We start from the raw sequence: 22,376 nt of genomic DNA, 5'->3' as shown, positions 1-22,376 counted from the left end.
GGCTCACACATGTATCATTTGCAATCACTTGATGGGAGGATTGATAATCTTCCTGTCAACAACCAAGTCCTCAAACACTAGTTTTAGTAGGTCGGGTTGCGCCCGTGCCATGTACATAGTTTGCTTGCTATTTGTTGCTTCATTCAGTTTGTTTTTCTTATGATCTTTGCTTTTGTCTTGTTTGATTCTGCTTACTATTTTTTGTTCATGTTCATTTTTTTTTGATATATTACTATTTTTGTTTCCGGAAATAAGTGATGCGAACTACTACGTTCTAGATTTTGAATAGAGTATGTGGCTGAAATTAGAAGAGACTTATGACACTGCAGCACTTGGCCCGTATTGTGTCCAGTTTCTCTATTCTTGGTTCAAACCTTCGGTCGATGATGTCCTGAAGGAAAATATGAACCATCTATAAAGGAAGCTCTGGTCCAACTATGAACTTGTGTCCACACTGGGAAGCCCCATGCCTGTACTCAACCTTCTGCTCTGTTTGTTTAAGCTAATCCAACTAGTAGAAATGGAGAATGGGAAAAATCTAAATAAGAAAAATTATGTCAGAGGTCTTACATTCTTCTCTGAAGGCACAACCTCTTCTTCTCTCAATAAGTCGGGATCCCTCTTCTACCCCAAAAAATAAATAAGTTCCTATGCATAGTTCTCTTAAAAAAATACAAAGGCGAAAGAAGAGAAAGGCTTCCTGTGCAAAGAGGTGAAGCATGCAACTCCACCGAGGTACTGACCAGGCTCGTTGGAAGTGGAGAAATGTGTGTGTTCCTATGTGACTCTATCAGAGTATTTTCCAGGCTTACTGGAAGTGGAGCAACACTAGAGATGAAAACTTATACCCTGCAAATCTTCAACTCACAAACTAAACTACCCTTCTCGGATTTGAAATACTGAGATCTAAGCTGAACTTTTGATTGTGTTTGACTAAGTTGTAAAAGGGTGAACCATGAATGTCCATAGGGTAAGTGGGGAACTGAGGTAACTTGCATAGTGATTCAATACTCCTTAAGAGACCAAGGCCCTATGCTAGCAATGAACCAAAACAGAGAATTTGGAGTTCTACCAATGTGTCACCAAGCGTTGTAGCGGTTATAACCACCCTCCAAAATTTTTGCCTGCACCAATTTCAGAGCTCCCTTGAAGAGATCACTTGATGACTGCACACACTCGGGTTGACTCTATGAGCTCATGTGAGTCTTTACATCCTCCTTGCTTATTCATTGCATTCAAGTCTCTACATGCTAATATTGAAGTCATGCCTGTGACCATGTTCTGGTTATGCTCAAAGTCTTCGCTTTGTATGCGTTTGTTGTGTTCACCATGAAAGCATCTATCACACTCACAAATAGAGTCACATTCGTTGTCACGCAAGCGTCGTCTTGACCAATGAATGATCAATCACGAGTGTCATGCTTCTCACTGGCACCATCGGTTAGTCATGTTGAACATGTGTGTTTGGATGGTTCAGTCATTCCATCATCAAGTCACGCAAGTGTGTGCTTGTATGACCACCTATGCACCTTTCGACTGTTCACACACTTAGTCATTTTTGTTGAAGTTCTGATGACCAAACTCGTCACTGACAGCCAAACCATCAGCCCACCTTCGACTTGATCTCTTGTCAACCAAAAAAGCATAGAAGCACTAAGCTAGTCCTTCCAAGTTGCACTACCCACAAGCAATCTCAATGAACTCTCATGCTGGCCTCCTAGACAGTCAAACCCAGTAGTCACCCCGGGACTGACTCCTCTCAATATTTTCACAGAGGCCATTATCCTCACTTGTTCAACTAACTGAGGAAATTACATTGATCAGCCAGATAGACATCAAGTGCCCATCCCTGTCTCCTTCAAAAAATTGCATAGTTTTCCCAGTCAGCCATCTGGACAGTCGACCAACTGTTCATCTTAGAAATTGTGCAGTGCCCATGAGCAAGCCTTCCACCACCCATCAGTCATCTTAGCTCAGAAATTGCATAGAGATGATCAACAGGCTAGCCACCCGACGTCAGTGCAGTTTTCCTAGCTAGTAGCTCCTAGCAATAGACTACCTGTTCCCTCTAGGAATTGTGAAGTTTCTACTGCTAGTTCCCTCTAGGAATTGCACAATTTTGGCTACCAATGACCCTAGCAGCCAACTAGCAGTTCCGTCTGGAAATTTTGTAGTTTGGCTGCTAGTGACCCAGAAGCCAAGTGGCAGTTCCCTCTAGGAATTACGTAGTTCTAGTTGCCAGTCTCTCGAGCAGTTCCCCAGAAAAACTGTGTAATCCATGCCTACTGACCCTTCATTCAGACCAGCCCATTCCTCTGGAAAATTGTGCAAATCTGGCTGTCCAGCCCCCACTAAATGTTGGTTCCAGAAAATGCGTAGAGCATGCCTGCCTTGTGCTCCAGCAGCCTAGAGTGCCCTTCCCAAAATTTGCACAATTTTGCCTCCCAGCTGAGCCAAACCTTGTAGACAGTCACTGTCGACTTAGATTTTTTATCACCATCTTCCAGTAACTCTTTTGCATTTTTCATCAGTAGTTTCCCAAACCCATCATCCCGCATCAAAGCTGTGCTCCCTCTCCCAGTCAACTGCATTCGAATGATCATGTGTCATGGTAGACTAGGAGGTTTTTGATTTGATGTCATCTCGACATGAGTGACTGTAGGTATAGGTATGCCAAAAAACATGTCAAGATGATGAACGAGATGAACGAAGGGAGCACATGTTGATGGATAGGTTCACCAACAGAAGAAAAAAACGAAGCATACGATGTGGACGAACGTGACGACCATGCACCTTTGTGAATAGGTGAGTCTGTCAAGCCTTCCAATATGAAATCAAGCAACAACATGCTAAAGTTTCATCAAGTGAACCAAGGACCATCGAAGACTCCACGCACTTTGCCATGCGAAGGTGAAGCTATGATACACCATGAAGACATCCATCACTCAGCAGCATTGTAGCTCGACATGCACTCCAGTAGCAGCACAAATGTATTGGTATTGTCTTGTCAAGTCATGTCGAGTCAAGTCATGAGTCGTGTTGCCCACATCTCCACTATAGGTTTGTTGTCAATGAATGTGATGTAACGTGGAAGTCCAAAAGACCCACTTGTTGAAACATAGAGTCATGTAACTCGAAAAGTCATACAAGTCGAATCATCATGAGGGTAGTCGAACAACCACAAGGGTTAGTTTCACCCTTGGGTATAAATACCCCCCTCATTTGTACATGAAAGGAGTTTTCACCTCATCTCCTCCCACATAACCAAGAGATTCTATAATATTTATCTTGAGGAGTAAGTAGTGGCTCCAATGCCCTGCTGACGGGTTTAATGATGTATGGTGTAATGATCTGTCTTGGAACTTTCGCTTAATTCATAAACCTATTAACAAGCCAACACGTTTTCACACATGTATCTTATTTGGTGTAAGACTGATCTTCAACACTTGTAATGCATGTTTCTTTAACCTGTGTTCTTCATCTGAACTGATTCATTTGTTGTAATGCATAATCTATTAATGGAAATGTGTTGTATATGATTTTAATGTTGTCCCATATGTGTCGACTGCTCTATCGGACATCAGACAAACCTTTCACATGAACCTTGCTGTAACAACCATTGCACTTGTTTGAACTATCCCATGAGTGTTGTATGTGTTATCTTACCTTGTATGTTGTGACTGCCGCATCCAAGTCGATTGCTCCGCCAGAAGCTGTGTATGTCCTTTATGTTGTATGTTCCTATTCGAGTTGGGACATATCTCTTTCAACCTAGAACTCACCTTTACCTTCTTCCCCTCACAATAAAAGAACCATTCAAAAAAGTACACTTACACTCACCAGGCACGCGAACCTCACTTCTCAAAGACAAAGCAAACCACTCTCCTATGCTGACAAGAAAGAGTTGAGGCAAATACCTAAGATAATGGAAACTGGACCATCATACCAGATGGGACTCCCACACCGAACGGTGTGAGGTCTAGTTGGGACTTCATACTGGGGTGATCCCTTGAATTTTGGTGGGTCCAACACTGTCAATAGGATGTAAATAGTAAATTTTTAGGGTACCTTCCTTTTCGTGTTATGTAGGAAAACATGCTTCTTTCTGGTTCCATCAAAGTGCAATTTAAGTTATATGATATGCTGAGTGGGGTTTGCACAGAAGCAATTGTTGATGGTGTATCGATGTTGGAAACATTAGGGTTCCATGTTCTTACTATTGATCATTTCAATGAATACATCGAAAATGGGAATGTATTCTCGCTTCTTCCTAATGTTGATTCTATTGTAGACATACCACCAGTAATTGTGGGTGTCAATATATAGTGTTTGAGAATTGGAGATGTTTGTTATTACATGTTGTTGGAAATGTAGACTTTGTCCAATATTTTCAAATTTGAATTTGAAATCATTGTGTTTTGAATTGTGATGTTTCACTAAGCACATATTTATGTTGACATTGATTTTATTTTTTTGCGGATAAATATTTATTTGTACTTATTTGTCATGATATATAATATTTCTCTCAAACCTGTTGTTGGGAAAATACATTTTTTGGTAGTAGTTGTTTGGAAAGGAAAAATTGCTATTTTTTTCCCAAATTTTTAATATATCGTTGCTTTTTGGCTTTTCTTTGATAGTTTTCTAGTTTCTTTTCTCTTCTGTTTAGGAAGTGTTTGTTTCATTTATAGATTTATTTTTTAAAACTATTGGGGGTTCATTGTGTTGTGAATATGGTTTGTTTATCATCGTTGGGGATATGAAAAATAAAGTGAGGAAATAGTGTTTAAAATGGTTGTAGAAATGTCGAGCGAAGAAACAAGCAAGCATGCAAGTAAAAGAGTTCACTCCCCATCCTCTCGTGAGAGAACAAATGAATATCAGAGGGAGTGGTATCGGATGAACAAGGATGTTATAAATGCTCACAGAAGGATTTTTTTAACAATAAAGGAAAAAAGCTTCAGCAAATCACAAAGATGTTCAGGTTGATATTTGTGAGTATCATAATAGCATGATTGTGTTTGGAATGATAATTTTTTTGAATGTTTTTTTAATTCATGTTGATTGCAAGAAATTGTTTCTCTTAATATGTTTTTTTTTTAATTTGACTTCTTTATGCACCTTCTTATTGTGTAAGAGAGCCTCCAATTGATGAAAGATGAAGCGTCCTCTCAACACAGTCAAGGAAATTCATCATTACAAGAAGATCTTTCAGCTGCAAATGTGAAATTTACGGCGTTTGGTTTGTTTGTTGATAGTGATATGGTTCTCTACATTTTTGACAATGTGCCTTAATCGATTGGCAATGTTTTTTTTGGTGTTCCTAATAGCAACTCCTTAGTCAACATTGCTAGTCCACCTAAATCTTTGCATACTACCTCTGCTGAAGCAGTACAGGTAGTCAAACTTTTTTCTTTAACTTATTTATTCATGTTGATCGAAACCAAATTGTTGTTGATTGCTTTCTTTTCTCCTATTATTCCCCCCCCCCCATATGTTTTCATAACAGATTTTCCTGTTTTCTCATGTTTGGTGGTGGGGTAACGAGCATCATCTAACAGATTTGAAGCTTGTGGGTTGGGTTCTCAAATACGAATAAATTGAGAGTCTACTGGGCCTAATTGTCGTGCATATGGAAGCTTTAGTGTTCTTTGGCAGGAATAATGTTTTGAAATATTCACTTAAGCGCATCTTTCGCTACAAAATTTTCTCCCACTTCTTTGATGCTATTCTATTTTTTTGTGTTACTTTGGTGGATTGTCTTTACAAAGGTTGCGTTCAGATAAGTGGGAATTGTGGGAAATATTGAAACAATGGGGGAATTGCTATAATGGAAGGTGGCTGAAATGAAGGCCTTGAACAACTTCTTGTGTCTGATTTGTTTTCTGGTAATAGTGTGCTTCCTAGGATGGTTGAAAATCTGCGACAATCTGCTGGGGATGTTTGGCCTAGTCTCACTCCATTTAAATATGTTGTTAATGTTGTTCACCATAGAGAAAGTCTCCAAACTTCTCCTTTGAGGAACGAGCAAGTGTTTTCTCTACTTTCTTACGTTTTGAATATTTAAATAAATACTTTGGTTTGTTGTGTTTAATATTTATTTTATGTTGTTTAATCACAATGTTGAATTTGATATTGGACGAAAATTATATTGCTAGGTAGTGCAGTCTCTATCAGTTCCTCAACTTGTAGTTGGAGATTGTAGTAACCACCGAAATGCATATTCCATTTATTTTCAAATGGCTGGTTAGTTCGACAAATTGTGCTTTCATTGTTAATGTTTTTCATTTTTACATAATGTTTTTTACATTTTCATTTACAGAATGAACATGTTTTTAATGAAGTAAGGCGAGTGGATGTTCCTCGTTTGATGGGAATAAATGATGTTTCCCATGTTGTAAGCACCCTATTTTCTTCTCATCATCGACAGGTTTGAATGCCTTTTCATGGGGGAATGAAGCTAGTTGTTTTCGTTTTAGTGACGAGATGCTTAAAGCACATAGAAAATTTCATTCCAGTCTTGATGACCCGTTTATTATGAAAATGTGCCAAGTGTGTAATTAATGCTATCTAGGTATACAAGTTCTAAGATGGCATGAAGGGTCCATTTGTAAAAGGTGCAAACCAAGTGTGTAATTAATGCTATCTAGGTATACAAGTTCTAAGATGGCATGAAGGGTCCATTTGTAAAAGGTGCAAACCAAGTGTGTAATTAATGCTATATAGGTATACAAGTTCTAAGATGGCATGAAGGGTCCATTTGTAAAAGGTGCAAACCAAGTGTGTAATTAATGCTACCTAGGTATACAAGTTCTAAGATGGCATGAAGGGTCCATTTGTAAAAGGTGCAAAGGGGAGAAGGCTCACATCATTTTTCTTGTTTTAACAGCATTGATCTAGGTGAGCAGCTTGAAGTTCTAAGAGTTTTGACACAAGTTGAATAAATTCTTATAGCAAGGGTGAATCCAATACTGCAAGTGTCACAGGCTCCTCATGGTCAATATAAATATAGTGGTCATATAATACATTTTCCTCAAGATATATCCATGATTGCAAAGAAACATCCTCGCCTTGTTAAACAACTTGATTATATTATTGTGAGAAGTCACGGTGTTGAATCAAGATATTATGAATGATATATGAAGAGACAATGTGTGATGGATGTGTTTCTTTACAAAATTCAAATCAATAAATATTATAGGGATGTTGAAGTTCATATTGATTCAATTGTTGCTCACCCTGAAAGTCCTACTGATGTGTCAATGATGCTACAACATGTTGATTGAAATTTAAATGAAATAAGTAGAGCTGAGGAGGACATTGAAAGTGGGAGGTAATTCCTTGTGGTCCCATCTATTGTCTTTTTTGTCATGCTTACCTAATGATTGCAGGGAGATTGATCGAACAAGAAGATTTCTTGAAAATGCAGAAGATACAGACATAGATGCTTTAGAATGGCCAGATATTGGTACAACTTATGTTAATGAATAGAATACAAAAGGGTTTCTAGACATGCCACTCCCTACTTTGTTCCTGATTGGAGATGTTGATTGGTTGCATCGACACATTTGCAACATTGAAATGCATGATTATGGTTTGCACTTGCTAAGATATTATGATCAAAGATTTAGAAGCCACTTTATATTTCAGTACTTTATTTTTAATATGATTATGGAGCATCATAGTCAGGGAAAGACATAGTTTATTTTGATGAAGGGTTTACATGTAAATGCACCTTCTATTGTTGAACAACCGCGTCAAGAAATTCTGTTGGCATTATGACTAATGTATGGCACTATGACTATGTGTTGTCCTTAATGGAAACCTACTTGATGAGTTGTCCTTTGATGGAACCCAACTTGATCCTGATTTCAACAGGATGTGTCTACAGATGTGACAGAGAGTTTGGACGAAGGGATAACAGTTCAGAGGCAGACGAAAGGAAAATATGAAATTTCAAGAAGTATACACATGGGTATGAAGAAGGAAAGGCACGTATAGTTTCTGAACCATGGTATTCTAAATACCAAGGGTCTTTACCATGGTATTGACCTATGGTACTGAGCCCAAAAATAGATATTTTATCCCATCTAAGAATACCATTGAAATGATTATGGTTTTGACCTGTGGTACTGGGTAAGGGTTGAGCTATATAAAGAGATGAAGATCAAAGTGGTAGAGGGTGTGAAAGTGATGAATATTTTATGAGTACTTAGATATGAAGAAAATATGTATGTAATGTGCTGTTAATGTTTTTCTTGATATAAAACTAAGTATTCACCCAAGAATTTGATGATGGATCAGATTCAATAGATCTGAGATGATAATATTGATTATGAGGTCATTTCATCTATGTTGATAGTGTCTTAACGCGTGATTTTTTTGTGTATGTCTAGATCTGGGTATGTCTGAAGTTTTGTGATATAGCAAAGGTTTGTGCCAGTAATTGTGGATATGTACGTGAGTTTTACAACCTGAAAGGCACGTGCACACATGGGTTTGATACTAGTAAGCCACCGTTAGGATATTCTGACCCATAGGAAATAGTTAAGTATAACTTGTCTAGTGTAGAGTTAGGTAAATTGTGTTTCTTTACTATGTACTTTTGTAACTTACAATCCGAAGGTCATGATATCTTCTAGACATGAAGTGATCCGACGGTTCATTCTATCCTTGGTATTACTAACACATGATCCGTGGCTTAACACCCGATTGGTCCATGATCTCTATTTAAAGAGCATGGAGAGTCATTTGTAGGGTGACCTCTCATGATAGAAGCTTATGTAATTTTTCTTTCTTTTACATTAATAAATTGCCTAAAGTGGCCATGTTGGCTTAGGCCATGGAGTGTTTCTCTCTTTGAGGGTTTTAACCACGTCAAGAATATTGGTGTATTGATTTGTGATCTCTTTGTGAGCGGTGTCCTTTGTTTTTCTATTTGAGGAACTTACCTTGTAAATTCCTACATGGTATCAGAGCTATTTGAGGGCTGCATCCATTGGTGATCCAAATCTGAAGCCAGTACAAGTGCATGCGACTGTCGTTTCCTAGATCTACTATTTCTGACTGCTTTCAGGTTGAGAGGACTGCTCTATCGTGTTAGGGGAATCTGTTCTAGTGAGGAAACCCTTTCATTTGACGTGAAAAGGTTTCTAGTAGCCCTAGTTACGTTATTTTTAAGATCTGGAGGTATACAATATTTATTTGTAGTTTTAGTTATTCATCTCTCTATTTATTTCGGTTTATTTAACTCTTTGTTTTTTTTACTACCAGATCTATACCTTTCATTTTTGCGTATGCTCTTTGCCCTGCGACTTTGTGTGATCTCGGCAAATCAGAAACATATAGGAAGGATTTTTCTCATGCTATGCTCTTTTCCGCCGTGCCTTAGTGTGATCTTAGAAAATCTGAAATATTGAAGAAAATATTTAGTTTCTGGCGAAAGCTAACTTCTATTTTTTTTGCTAGGTAAGCACCCATGGGGGATTTGAGCCAGTGACCTATTGCAAGGACTACCTTAATAGTGCACCCATTCATCGCCAATCCAAAGCCCCGTAAGCCAGCGAAAGCTAACTTCAAGCCATAAGGTTTGGTTTTTATTTGTATGTCCATGTTGGGTTGTGTGGTTTCTTGTTTTGTAGCCAAAATGAGTTTTTTCAAGTAAGCACAGACCCCAAATCTTTAGTGACTAAAAAAAAAAACCCTTCCTCTTTTCCAAAAATTACTGACCTTTTAAACTATCTCACTTGGTCCAAAGTTACTTTATGAGAATAGAGGTCTTGAGTTCAAGTTTTTCTTTTTGTTGAGTTACTTTTTCAAAAAGCACATGTAATTTATGTTTTAAATTTATTTTATTTAAAAGTGTTCTCACCCATTATAAAAAGCGAGTCACTTATAATTATAAAGTCTCTTTATCTTTTATTTAAGTTACAATTTAGTGGGTTGCTCATAAAGTACCATAGTAAAAGTGACTTTCACTTATTTATAAAAGTGGGTCACATAATTTTTTTTTTAAAGTCAGTTAATTAGATCAAGTTTGGAAGGGGGGGGAATTTTTTTTTAAATATAACATTATCATTCACTTCCACACATTCACACACTTCATTTGCATCTTCAACAACTTTTCTTCAAAAAGCCATAGCTTCTTCATCCGGAAGTCGTTTTTAGAGCCCTTTTTTTTAATCAGCCCAATTTTTCGAGATCTTTCCATTGGAACACTTAGTTTCAGAATATAAATCTTCAATTTCTATTAAAATGGAAAGTCCATGCCAAGTTATCCTGGACAGCACCAACTACTTCCATTGGTGTTCCTACATTGTGGATTTACTTAGAAGTAAAAGTCTTTACAGAATAGCCTCACACCAAAAAACTAAACCTAAATATGAAGATAAGGCAACCTAATGGGAAAATAGGAAAGATCAAGCATGTGGGTTGATAGGGATGTCTATTTCTCTAGACCTTGGATTCCATATCCCAGAAATTGATACCCCTCATGAAGTAATGAAACAACTCACTAAAGTTTTTGGAATTAAAAATGAAATTAGAGCCCATCAACTCGAAAATGAGTTTCTTACGTTGGACCCCAATAATTTTTCTTCCATTGAGTATTTTTTGTCCAAGTTCAAGACCTTTAGACTTCTCTTGGAAGTTGTTAAGGTTAAGAAAGAAGATGGTATCCTTATCTATTCCATTCCTACTAAGTTGGGACCAACCTACTCTATGTTTGTTTCCACCTTCCATTCCACTAGAGAAGCCTATATTTCTCAAGGACAAGACTACAAGTCCCCCTCTTTTGATGCCTTTTGTGATTCTTTAATAAGATAACAAGAAAAAATCTTACATCTTGGTCTTCTTAATCTTGAAAACTCTTCTAAGAAATCCTTAGCCGCCTAGAAACAACCAAATTCAAAGAATCCTGAGAAGCAGTATCCTAAAAAGAATGGTCCTAAACAAAACAAGGGTCCTAAGCAATTTCAATCTCAAAATGAAAAATCAATTCAAAAAAATGATAAGGAAAATAAAAACAAAGGGAAGAAGACTAATAAACATTTCAACTTTTGTAATCGAGATGTCCACTTACAATCCAAATGCTTTAAGAAGATGGAAGCCTTGGAAGAAGCAATGAAGAAGCATAACATCCATTTGGAGCACTCTTCAACTTCAACTTATCCTCAGGAGTAACACTCTCTACATGTGGTTGTCAAGCATCTTGGTCTGGTTATGCATGAAATGTATCTTCTTCTTCTCACTCTCATGAGTTTCTCATTGATTTTGGAGCTTCTTATCACATGGCCAAAAACAAAGCCATGTTTTCTTCTTTAAATTATTGTAACACCAAAAATATATATGTTGGTGATGATAGATCTCTTGGTGTTGTAGGGACTGGAACTGTTCATCTAGACAATGGTCAATTTAATTATGTATTTTGTGTTCCAAACTTATCCTGCAACCTTCTATATGTATATCAGATAACTCATTTAGGTGAAGGTAAAACCATTGAATTTTCACCTCACGATGTTGTAATTAAGGACCTAACAAATGCTAAATAGATTTTAGCTACTGGAATTACTGATGATTCTACAAGGTTGTATAATTTTAACAACTTTGGGTCATCAAATCTTCCCTCGATATTTGTTTCTCATAATGATGAAGTGAGCAAACTTTGGCATGAGCGATTTGGTCACTTAAACTATCACTCCCTTCAAAATCTATGTAAAGAAAATATGGTGACAGGTTTTCCTATGGTATTTGTTCCGGATGTGTACTCAGAAAACATCATCGAGATAGTTTCCAAAAACGTGCCTCTTGGCACGCCTCATTGCCTTTACAACTTGTGCATAGTGATTTATGTGGTCCACTTCCAGTTGTTTCATTCTTTGGCTAAAGTATTTCTTAACTTTCATTGATAATTTCTCCAGACACCCTTGGGTATACTTCTTAAAACTCAAGAGTGAAGTATTTAACATGATCTTTGCCTTTAAGGCCTTTGTTGAAAAACAATCTGGACATCAAATTCTTAAGTTAAGATCTAATAATGGCGGAAAATATGTTAGCAACAAATTCAACAACATTTGCATTGAGCATGGAATTCAAATGCAGCATATTGTTCCATATACTCCATAGAAAAACGGTGTAGCTGAAAGGAAGAATCACACCTTAAAGGAAATGGTTAATTGTATGCTTCAATCTAAAGGACCTAGTCTTAATTTTTGGGCAGAATCAATTAACTATGAAAATTACATAGTAAATTTCACCCGTACTAAGGTTTTAAAGAATATCACTCCAGAAGAAGCATGGAGCTTAATTAAACTAGATGTCAGTCACTTCATGCTTTTGGAAGTGAAGCATGGGAACATATTCTAGATGAGAAACATAAAGCCTTAGAACCTAAGAGTGAAAAATGTATTTTTGTTGGATATTATGAAGATGTGACTTATTTCACCTAAATCCAAAATGTTATCATTAGAAGAGATGTAATGTTTTCTCAAAATATATCGCTCTGTGAGCCTAGTTTGACGGATGTGCCACCTCTCTCTATCACATCTACTTCTGAAAATATTTCTTCTTTAGATGATGATAGTGAGGATGAAAATCCTCCCCCACCTTCTCGAGATCCTCCTTCATCTCCTCAGCTTCCAAAATGGGTCTGCGCTACTCAGGATGCAACATGTGTTCTTGCAGGTGATCCTACAGATCAACGTCACACTCATTCTAAGTTTGATAGAGCCTCTTCTTTACTGGCTCAAGCTCCAGTGAATTATGATCCTGACACCTTTGCAAAAGTTTCAGGCCATCCAAATTGGTACATAGCTATGAATGAAGAATATCATTCATTATTGGCAAAAGATACATGGGATCTTGTTCCTCTTCCAAAGGGACGAAAACTTGTTAGATGCAAATGGGTTTACAGAACCAAGTATGGACCAGATGGAAAAGTTGATAAACATAAAGCTCATCTTGTTGCTAAGGTTTTTTCCCTTGCTTCCTCTTTCAAATTGGAAGTCCATCAGATGGATGTTAAATTTTCCTTTTTGCATGGGGACTTGCATGAAGAAATATATATGGAACAACCTATTGGCTTTATAAAAATAGATTCTAGCCTTGTATGTTGGCTTAATAAATCCCTTTATGGTCTCAAGCAAGCCCCTTGGGCTTGGTATGCCGAAATGGATAGCTTTCTTTTAGATACTGGCTTTTCTAGGTGTCATTTTCACAATACTCTCTACATCAAGAAAGTGGGTAAGTCTATTATCATTCTTGTTCTTTATGTTGATGATCTTATCCTTACTAGTAGTGATCCCAACCTTATAAACCATGTGATGTCCAACCTTAAAAAGTAGTTGAAATGACATACTTAGGACACTTGCATTATTTTCTTGGTCTTCAAGTCTTGCAATCCAAGGAAGGTATTTCCCTTTCCCAGTCCAAGTATGCCTGTGATATTCTATGCCACTTTCATATGGAAGACTGTAAGCCAACCCCTTCTCCCTTTTAGTCTGGAGTCAAACTTTCAGTCACTTGTACTTCCTCTGAAGTTGATGCTACCTTATACCATCATCTTGTAGGAAACATTTTGTATCTGACCCATACATGTCTTGACCTTTCCTTTGTTGTTGGCCTTATTGCTCAGTTTATGCAAAACCCACATGAAAATCATTGGAAAGTAGCTAAAATAATACTTTATTATGTTTGAGGTACAGTTCAGTTTGGGATTCATTACAGTGCAGAAGAATCTCCTCTATTGGTTGATTTCACCGATTTTGATTGGGCTGGTGACCATAATGATCAGAAGTCTATTGCAGGTTATGTCTTCACTCTTAGTTCTATACCTATTACATGGGCGTGCAAGAAACAAAGATCCATTTCTCTTTATTCAACAGAAGCAGAGTATCATGGCACAATAGAAGCTAGTAAGGAAGCCCTATGGCTTCGTCAAATCCTGTCAGAGTTTGGATTTCAATAGCAGCATTTGGCTACACTTTGGTGTGATAGTAAAAGTGTCATTCAACTATGCAAAGATCAAGTCCAACATCAGTGCAACAAACACATTAAACTACACATGCACTTCATCAGAAATCTTATTCATGACCATGTTATTGAAGTCCAATATTGTTCAACAAATGATCAAGTTGCAGACATATTTACAAAGGCTCTCATAGAGGTGAAGTTTATTGAGCTTCAATTTATGGTTGGATTTTAGGAAGTTCTCACTAAGGGGGGATAGGCTCTAATGCCTCCTTCCTTCTCCTATTGTGTCATATTTGTACATCCTTCAATCCTATCCCAAGTTATTTTTAAGGGGGGATGTTAGGATATTCCGGCACATAGGAAATAGTTAAGTATAACTTGGTCTAGTGTAGAGTTAGGTAAAGTGTATTTCTTTACTATGTACTTTTGTAACTTACAATTAGATGGTCACGATATGTTCTAGAGATGAAGTGATCTGACGGTTCATTCTCTCATTGGTATTACTGACACTTGATCCGTGGCTTAAAACTCGATTCGTCCATGATCTCTATTTAAAGAGCATGGAGGGTCATTTGTAGGGTGACCGTTCATGAGAGAATATTATGTAAAATTTTATTTCTTTTACATTAATAAATTTCCTAAAGTGGTCACGTTGGCTCAGGCCATGGACTATTTCCCTCTTTGAGGGTTTTAACCACGTCAAGAATACTAGTGTATTGATATGTGATCTGTTTGTGAGTAGTGTCCTTTGGTGTTCTATCTAAAGAACTTACCCTGTAAATTCCTACAGTCACGTATATATTCTGATCTATATGTGGGTTTGTTTCCTTAAAAGGGTGTATATATGCGAGTTTGTTTTGAGGAAATTGCGTACAAAAACTAGGGTTTTTTATGAAAAGGATAATCAGTCTTGTTTTGTTTTTGTTGTCTGTTAATGAAGTCTTGTTTGATGTTCTCATCTTAACAATAATGTTTAAAATATGAATTGACTGATTTAAGAATGATGATGATACGTGCTATTTGTGATTGAAGTTCAGTTAAGGTTTCATGATTGTTTCATAATGATGTAGTGGATCTATGTATGATTCAGTATTTGTTTTAGAGTGACAATGGTTTAGTTTTTAGGATTTAGTAGTTCACTTTTAGGTTTCAGTGGTTTAATATTTGTACGTGGGTATGATTTATGAAAAGTGCATACACACATGGGTTTGCTACTATAAAGTAGTGTATATATTTTGATATATGGTTGATGAGGGTTTGCAATAATAGAATCTAGTTTCTATGTTGTGCAGTATGTTGATTGGTATTAAGGTTAGAGTGATCTAACTATTTCGGTTGTTTAAGTTTGAGTTTTAGTTTATTGGTTTAGTTTTGGTTGATTCGGTCTATTCAATTATTGGGTTAGAGATTGGTTGTTTCATATAATGATTGAGTGGTTTGTTGCAGTAATCAGTTTCAACTCTGATAATTGGTTTTGGGCTTAAATGATGGTAGTGGGTCCAGTCTAAAAATTTGATGGAATGTGGCCTATAGTTGTGATTTTTTGTATCAAGTGGATCCAATATGAAAATCTATGAAACATGGTCCCTGAAGGTGTTGAAGGTTCAAGCCTTCAATCAATAAGTTGAAGTTTCCTTCAAGTGGTAGCTAGTAAATTAGATCAGGGGGTTGGAGCTCCCTTCCAGTGTTTGCCAGTAAATGAGATCAAGGGGTTGAAGCCCCCTTCCAATGTGTGTTGGAGAATGAGAGAAGGTTGTGGCCTTCTGCAGGTGGCTTCCTGTGTGATGGTATGAGTTTGTGCCAGTGAAATATTGTAAGAAGTTTTTCTTCATAATAAAAAGAAGACAGAGATGACAACAGTGATGGTTTTTTTCCACATTGGCTTTCTACCTTAAATCATGGCATTCACATGTGATGGTTTATTTTATTCTTACTACACATGGTTACTATTTATTTAATTCTTAATGAAGTACTATTGCACTGGGTGAAGATAAACAAAAGGCGAATTAACTAAAAAAAATATGCCTTTACTGGATACACTAGTAGAAATGAGAAATTAGTGACTAAGTGACTAAAAACGTTAGGCACCACAGATTTTCCAGTAAAATAATATCAAAAATGAGAAATATTAAGTGCCCCAACTAAAAAGAACATAAATGATTAATTTAGTCCCGGGTTGAAATATACAACTAAAAATTACTAACGTGAAGGCCTAATTTAGTCTAGGAACAAAAATATAACTACCTAACAAGTACTACAATAATATGAATTAGTCGTTTATGTTAGTAATTTTAATACAAATCAATAACCTTATTTTACTTCCTCTAAAGTTATTACATAAGGAATAAGGTATGAAAAGTCAAGCTATTTTAACTATTATCCCAGATTGGGCTTCCCTTCTTTCTCTCTAACCTTACCTCTATAACGAGGAGCCTACCCTCTCTCTGGATTTTCACAATTATGTGGGTGCAATTCCTGCCATTGACTGAAACATTTCAAGATTATATATATATATATATATATATATATATATATATATATATATATATATATATATATATATATATATATATATATTAGGAATTCTTGGGGTATTCAAACAATGACCTAAGTACCTTTGGGGCCTTTCTTGGAGTTGAATTTTATGTTGGATTTAGCAAAATTCACTAGTACATATGGGTGGAAAATTTGACGTTGTACTGTGATAGTTCATTCGTGTTGTTGGATTTTACTTGCAATTTTTTTTAAAAGCCCCAACTTTCATCAAATATCTGATGGACACAATTATCATCGGATATTGTATAATATGTTAGTCAGATATATGACACTAATTATATTCTGAGGACAATTGAATGTTTACCTAATATCCCACAAACATTCACTTTTTGTTAGAAATACAACATTTGACCATATCAATAATCAAATAAACTTAACATAATACATATAACACTTTATAAATCACTATTTTAAACATGAATTTAATTCATTTACATTTACACCACTACCCATTTTTTCTTTATCCTCATGTAATTTGTGAGCTTAATGATCCAAATCTTTGAAGTCCCTCACAAAACTCCAACAATCAAAGAGAAGGTACTAGCTGGAAAAAGCATTGTGAACCATCGCTCATGGGAAACATCGACTCAACATTGGAAAAGGTGCTGCAAAATTAGTTTCCATAGGGCGATCACTACTTTCCCTTGAAATTTTTGGCGAAATATGCTACTTCAAAAGTGTCCTTCAAGTATGTGTGAAGTCGAAGATTTTCACATTGAAGCCTTTAAATTATTGAACATCTAGTAGCCTAGTTGCAAATTTCAGTGGGGTTTCAATTTTTTGTGTGTTAAAGGCCCTTTTTACTGAGTCTAAATTTGTATCAGACCAAGGATCCCTGACAAAACACTTATTATTAAGATTAAAAAAAAATGATGCACCATAAATATAACTTGTTTGCAAGATATCCTTTGGTAGACATTTGGCATCATAGAATAAAGCTTTTAATTCATGTGACACATCTAGAGAGTGCCTTTGGCCATTTTAGGTTGTAGAAGATTTTTTTAGCTTTTGTTTCCATGGATGATCTTGACAATAAATATAGTAGAAAATGTTCTACCTTACTTGGCAACATATGTGATTCCAAATTCCTCATTCCTTCTAAGGCAACAAAAATCCCATTTTAGTCTGGTATGGCCCATTTTTCCTTCTATGTGTTCATAAGAACTTATAAGGTTATGAAAAATATTGTCAACAAACTATGCCTTTTGGAAGGACATTGGAAAAAGGAATAAGGTGCAATGAAATTATCTTGATGAGCCACATATTGGTCATGCTCAAAGTGGCAACTCAACGATCAATACCCATCGTATATCATACCAGTGCCATAAGGAAAACTTTTCCTAAGGGATCTTAAAAGACCAAAAGGGTTTTAAGGTGGGTTTAAAGGACAAATTTAATTTTCATGGAAAGGACTTTATCTAGGATTTTCAAATACAATTGTAGCCCTATTTAGGGTCACTTCATTTGGATATGAGCTTAATATTTTATGTATTACCAATTGATCATGATGTCAAGTAAATTTCATCTTAAAACTTCTTTTAAACTTTTAGCAAGATAGGCCCAAATAATTCCCAATTAGTTTTGTAGTATTCACATGGAAGCCCATCTATTCTTGGATTTTTACTATCAACCATGTTATTCAAGGTAATGTTAAATTCCTTTCGTGAGATGTTCAACTCACAAACCTCTCTATCCACGTGAGAAAATTTAGAAGGGACAACTTTTAAACAATGAGTCAATGCATCTTCATTAGACTTCTCATTGAAGTGTTGGATGTGATATCAATTTGTGGTAGGCTAAAAGATTTTGAAAAATCTCTTTATTCTTAATGAACCTACATTTCTTAAAATGAATAGATTTTATGTCTTCAAACTCCTGCTATTGTTGAAGATCCTGAGAAAAGAGTTTGGTGCATTTATCCCTAACCCTTAGTCCAATGGAGTTTGGCCCTAATTTGTACACCTTTGTCTTTTGTACCCTTAGAATTCCTAAGGACATGCCTCGATCATGGTGTTTGTTTTGCATTTCAAGATAAAATGGGTTTTCTTTTAACACCAATCCAACTAAGAGTAAGTATTATTATTATTAAAAATACATTTATTATTTTTGTGAGGAGTCATATTATTCAAATTATTACACATGTTAAGAGAATTAATAGTTTTCTCATTATTATTATTATTGTTAGGGGTATTATTAGAGAAATTATTATTAATGAGGGATTTATTATTAATTAAATTATAATTAGTAAGAGAGTTATAATTGGAGAGGATATTATTAAAGTCTGATAAATGAAGGGGGGAAAATAATTGGGGACTTCAGGGAACATGATTAGGATTAGAAAGTGAGGAGATATAATTATAATCAATAATATTGTTAAGAGTTATTTTTAGTAAAAAAAATTATTAGTGATGGAAGAATAAGAATATTAGAATCAACACGTGAGGATGAGGGGAGGATGAGGGGGGATTTTAGGCAGGTTGAAGAATGAGAAAGATTTGACAATCCAATACAATCCAACGGTGGAGGAAGAGAGGTTAGAGGGTAAATCATTCTCCGAGGTATCGCTTGCAATTTCTGTCAATTTAACCATGTCATCATCCAATGAGACCTCAAATCCTGGTAGAAAGAATCCCCAGTTAGATATAACACAATGGATCTCGGTGACAGAGGCGAGGCTACTGTGGTGGTATGGGTGGCGGTGGCTTTGGCAGAAATTTTGGGGATTTTCTAAGTTTCCCAAACCCTGTTGCTAGATTCGACTTATTTGGTGGAGGGGTACGTGGACGAAGCTTGGTGGAGGAATTCTTTGGCCACGGTGCATTTGATGATCCTTTTTTCTGGTGCCCATTTGGGGGCTTGTTCGGCCCTCCAGGCAATAGTCTGTTTGGTTTCAGCAGCCTTTTTGGGTTGATGAGGGGGAATATGAGCATGGGCATGGACATGATGGACGATGAGCCATTCCATTGCCCTTCCAACGAGGTTTTTATTGATAAGAGGCCCTTCAATTTGGCACAGCTACAAGGTTGATGGGGAACTATGATTCAGGAGCTGCCTCACGACGATGAAGCTCCAACATCTGAATCTAAACCTGCTAAACTTGCTAGCACAGAGCCCGTGGTTGAACACCTAGTTGAGAAGGTTATTTAGGCGATGTAGAGGATGAAACAAGAAATATCAGACAATAATACCAGTCATCTGATACCCACCCTAATTTTACTTCAATCATTCGGTTACGATAGATCTACAGTTTCTAGGCCCAGTGTTGTCTATTATACTTCTTCATCTAAAAGGAGGGTTGGTCCAAATGCGGTGACGAAAGCGAAACATCATGAGAAAGATAGACTTGTTGGTATTGAGAATAGTGCATCCTTGACCTTCTGCCAATTTCCTGTCTGTGCCACTCTGAGTGAGAAGATGAATAGAAATGGTGAAGGACTGGCAATCAAAATCGATCTAGGGATGATGTATTTGTCTGTGGGAGTATGGCAGAATGGAAGGTTGGATATCATATCCAACGATCACGGGAATTGAACCACTGCCTCCATCATCACCTTCACTGATAAAGAGAATCTTATCGAAGAGTCTGCTAAGAACCAAGTTGCCAGAAATCACAATAATACAGTTTTTGGTCAATAATCGTCAATTACTTATCCACACGATTTTATTTGTTACATCCTTCCTCTTTCCGTAAAATTTGTATATGTTTTTCATGTCCGTTGTTATATTATGATTATAAATCTAAGTTGGTTTGTTAACTTATGGAAGACGCAAAGTAGTTAATACGAAGGAAGTTCTCTGATCCGTGCATTCAGAGCAATGTGGGGCTATGACATTTCAAGGTTATTCCAGGAGTTGGTGATAAGCCCATCATCATTGTAACATACAAAGGGGAGGAGAAGTGTTTTGTAGCCGAGGAGATATCTTCCATGGTTTTAGAAAAGATGAAGGCGATTGCTGAAGCTTATCTTAGGACCACGGTGACGAAGGCTGTCATTAGTGTTCCTGCATGTTTCAACGATTCTCAGAGGCAGGCAACCAAGGATGTTGGTGTCATTGCTGGCTTGAATGTTATCAGAATTATCAATGAGACCACTGCTGCTGTCGTTGCCTATGGACTGGAAAACAAAGGCAGTAGTGTTGGTAAGATCAATGTTCTCATTTTTTACTTGGGTGGAGGTACCTTTAATGTTTCTATTATGACAATTGAAAGTTGTCGTTTTGAGGTGAAGGCCACAGTTGGTGATAACAATTTGGGAGGCGAAGATTTTGATAACATATTGGTTGACTAATTTGTACGCTACATTAAGATAAAGTATAGAAAAGACATCAGCAGCAATGTTAGAGCCCTTGTGAGACTAAGAAAATCATGCGTAAGGGTGAAGATAAATCTCTCATCAACTGTTGAGACCACCATTGAGATTTATTCTGTCTATGATGGTATTGAATTTTATTCCACTATTACTCTGGCCGGTTTCGATGAACTTAACATAAATTTGTTCTGGAAGTGTATGGAGCTTGTTGAAAAATTCCTATGAGATGCCAAGATGGACAAGAGTTCCATTCATGATGTGATTCTTGTTGGTGGGTCTACTAGGATTCCCATAGTGCAGTCGTTATTGCAGGACTTGTTTAATGGCAAGGAACTCTGCAAGAATATTAACCCCGATGAGGCCGTTGCATACGGAGCTGCGGTGCAGGCTGCTATTTTGAGTAGATAGGGTGATGAGAAAGTTCGAGATATGCTTCTTCTGGATGTAACTCCTGATTATTTATGGATTGAAGCTACAGATGGTTGTATCACTGTCCTCGTCCCTAGGAAAACCCTCATCCCCACCTACAAGAACCGAGTCTTTTCTACTGTCTCGAACAACGAAACTGGTATTGAGAAAGATAGCTTTTCTCTGGAAATTTGTGACAAGATCCATGTTGTGTGTAACAAACGGAATGCATATGGCAGAGAGAATAGTATAGAGACTCTTCACTACATGACTGAAGAGGAAGCTGTCAAATTCAATGAATTCTGGGAAACACATGCAACAAGTTCTCTCCTTGGATCAAGAAGTAGATCAAGGATGTTGGAAGGAAACGGTAGTGGATCATCTAGTAGACCTCAACTTCTCTTTCCCTCTACTGAAGGTCATTAATATGCATGTCCTGGAGTTAGGTGATATTAAGATCCTTTCATATGAAGGGCATGTAGCCTCACCCTCTCATCTTGGAAAGCCTACAAGAGTAAACTTCGCAGGTTGTTGAGCATGAGATGATTATTCTTTACCTTGGTAATCAATATTTTCATCTAAGTCTCATCCACTATTTTATTTTTATAACTGACAAGAAATTAAGTTTGAACCTCGTGTTATGTGTGAGCGCATTGACAAGAGAGTTCCTTTCCAAAATAGCCAGGTGAATCTTTTCTATGTTGTATCATGTCTTCTTTTAGTTTATTTTTATCACTGGATATTTATGTTTAGATCTCTTTTATTTGTATTTTTATACAGTGCTATGATATATATTGAGTTCTATGCTTTTTATTTTACCATAATTGTATAGCTTTTTTAGCAGTTGCATGTACATGTATACCTTCATTTTGCCATCAATCTGCAACACTATAATTTCTTGTGCCATTTAAATTTTTGTGACCTAAAATATAACAAAACTCTTATTAATGTTTCAAATTGAAGATGGAGATATTATTTGGTTTCAAAGGGTTGGTTCTCTCAAAGATGAGGAGGAATGGTATCTAACAAAACTCTTATTAATGTTTCAAATTGAAGATGGAGATATTATTTGGTTTCAAAGGGTTGGTTCTCTCAAAGATGAGGAGGAATGGTATCGGTATCCACATGTGCGGT

The 22,376-nt window shown here is 36.6% G+C and overlaps 1 pseudogene; it reads left to right on the top strand.

Annotated features, from left to right (window-relative positions):
• Window positions 1-21,692, top strand: part of LOC149237449 (uncharacterized) — a 56,061-nt pseudogene extending 34,369 nt beyond the window's left edge.
• The last annotated feature ends 684 nt before the right edge of the window (window positions 21,693-22,376 follow it).

This window comes from Pinus tabuliformis, chromosome 8, assembly GCF_031772625.1.
Source record: "Pinus tabuliformis cultivar Carrire ecotype Pingquan chromosome 8, CPIR1, whole genome shotgun sequence".
Lineage (NCBI taxonomy): Eukaryota > Viridiplantae > Streptophyta > Pinopsida > Pinales > Pinaceae > Pinus > Pinus tabuliformis.
The sequence above is the reverse complement of the archived record's forward strand: the minus strand, read 5'-3'. Positions and strand labels throughout refer to the sequence as shown.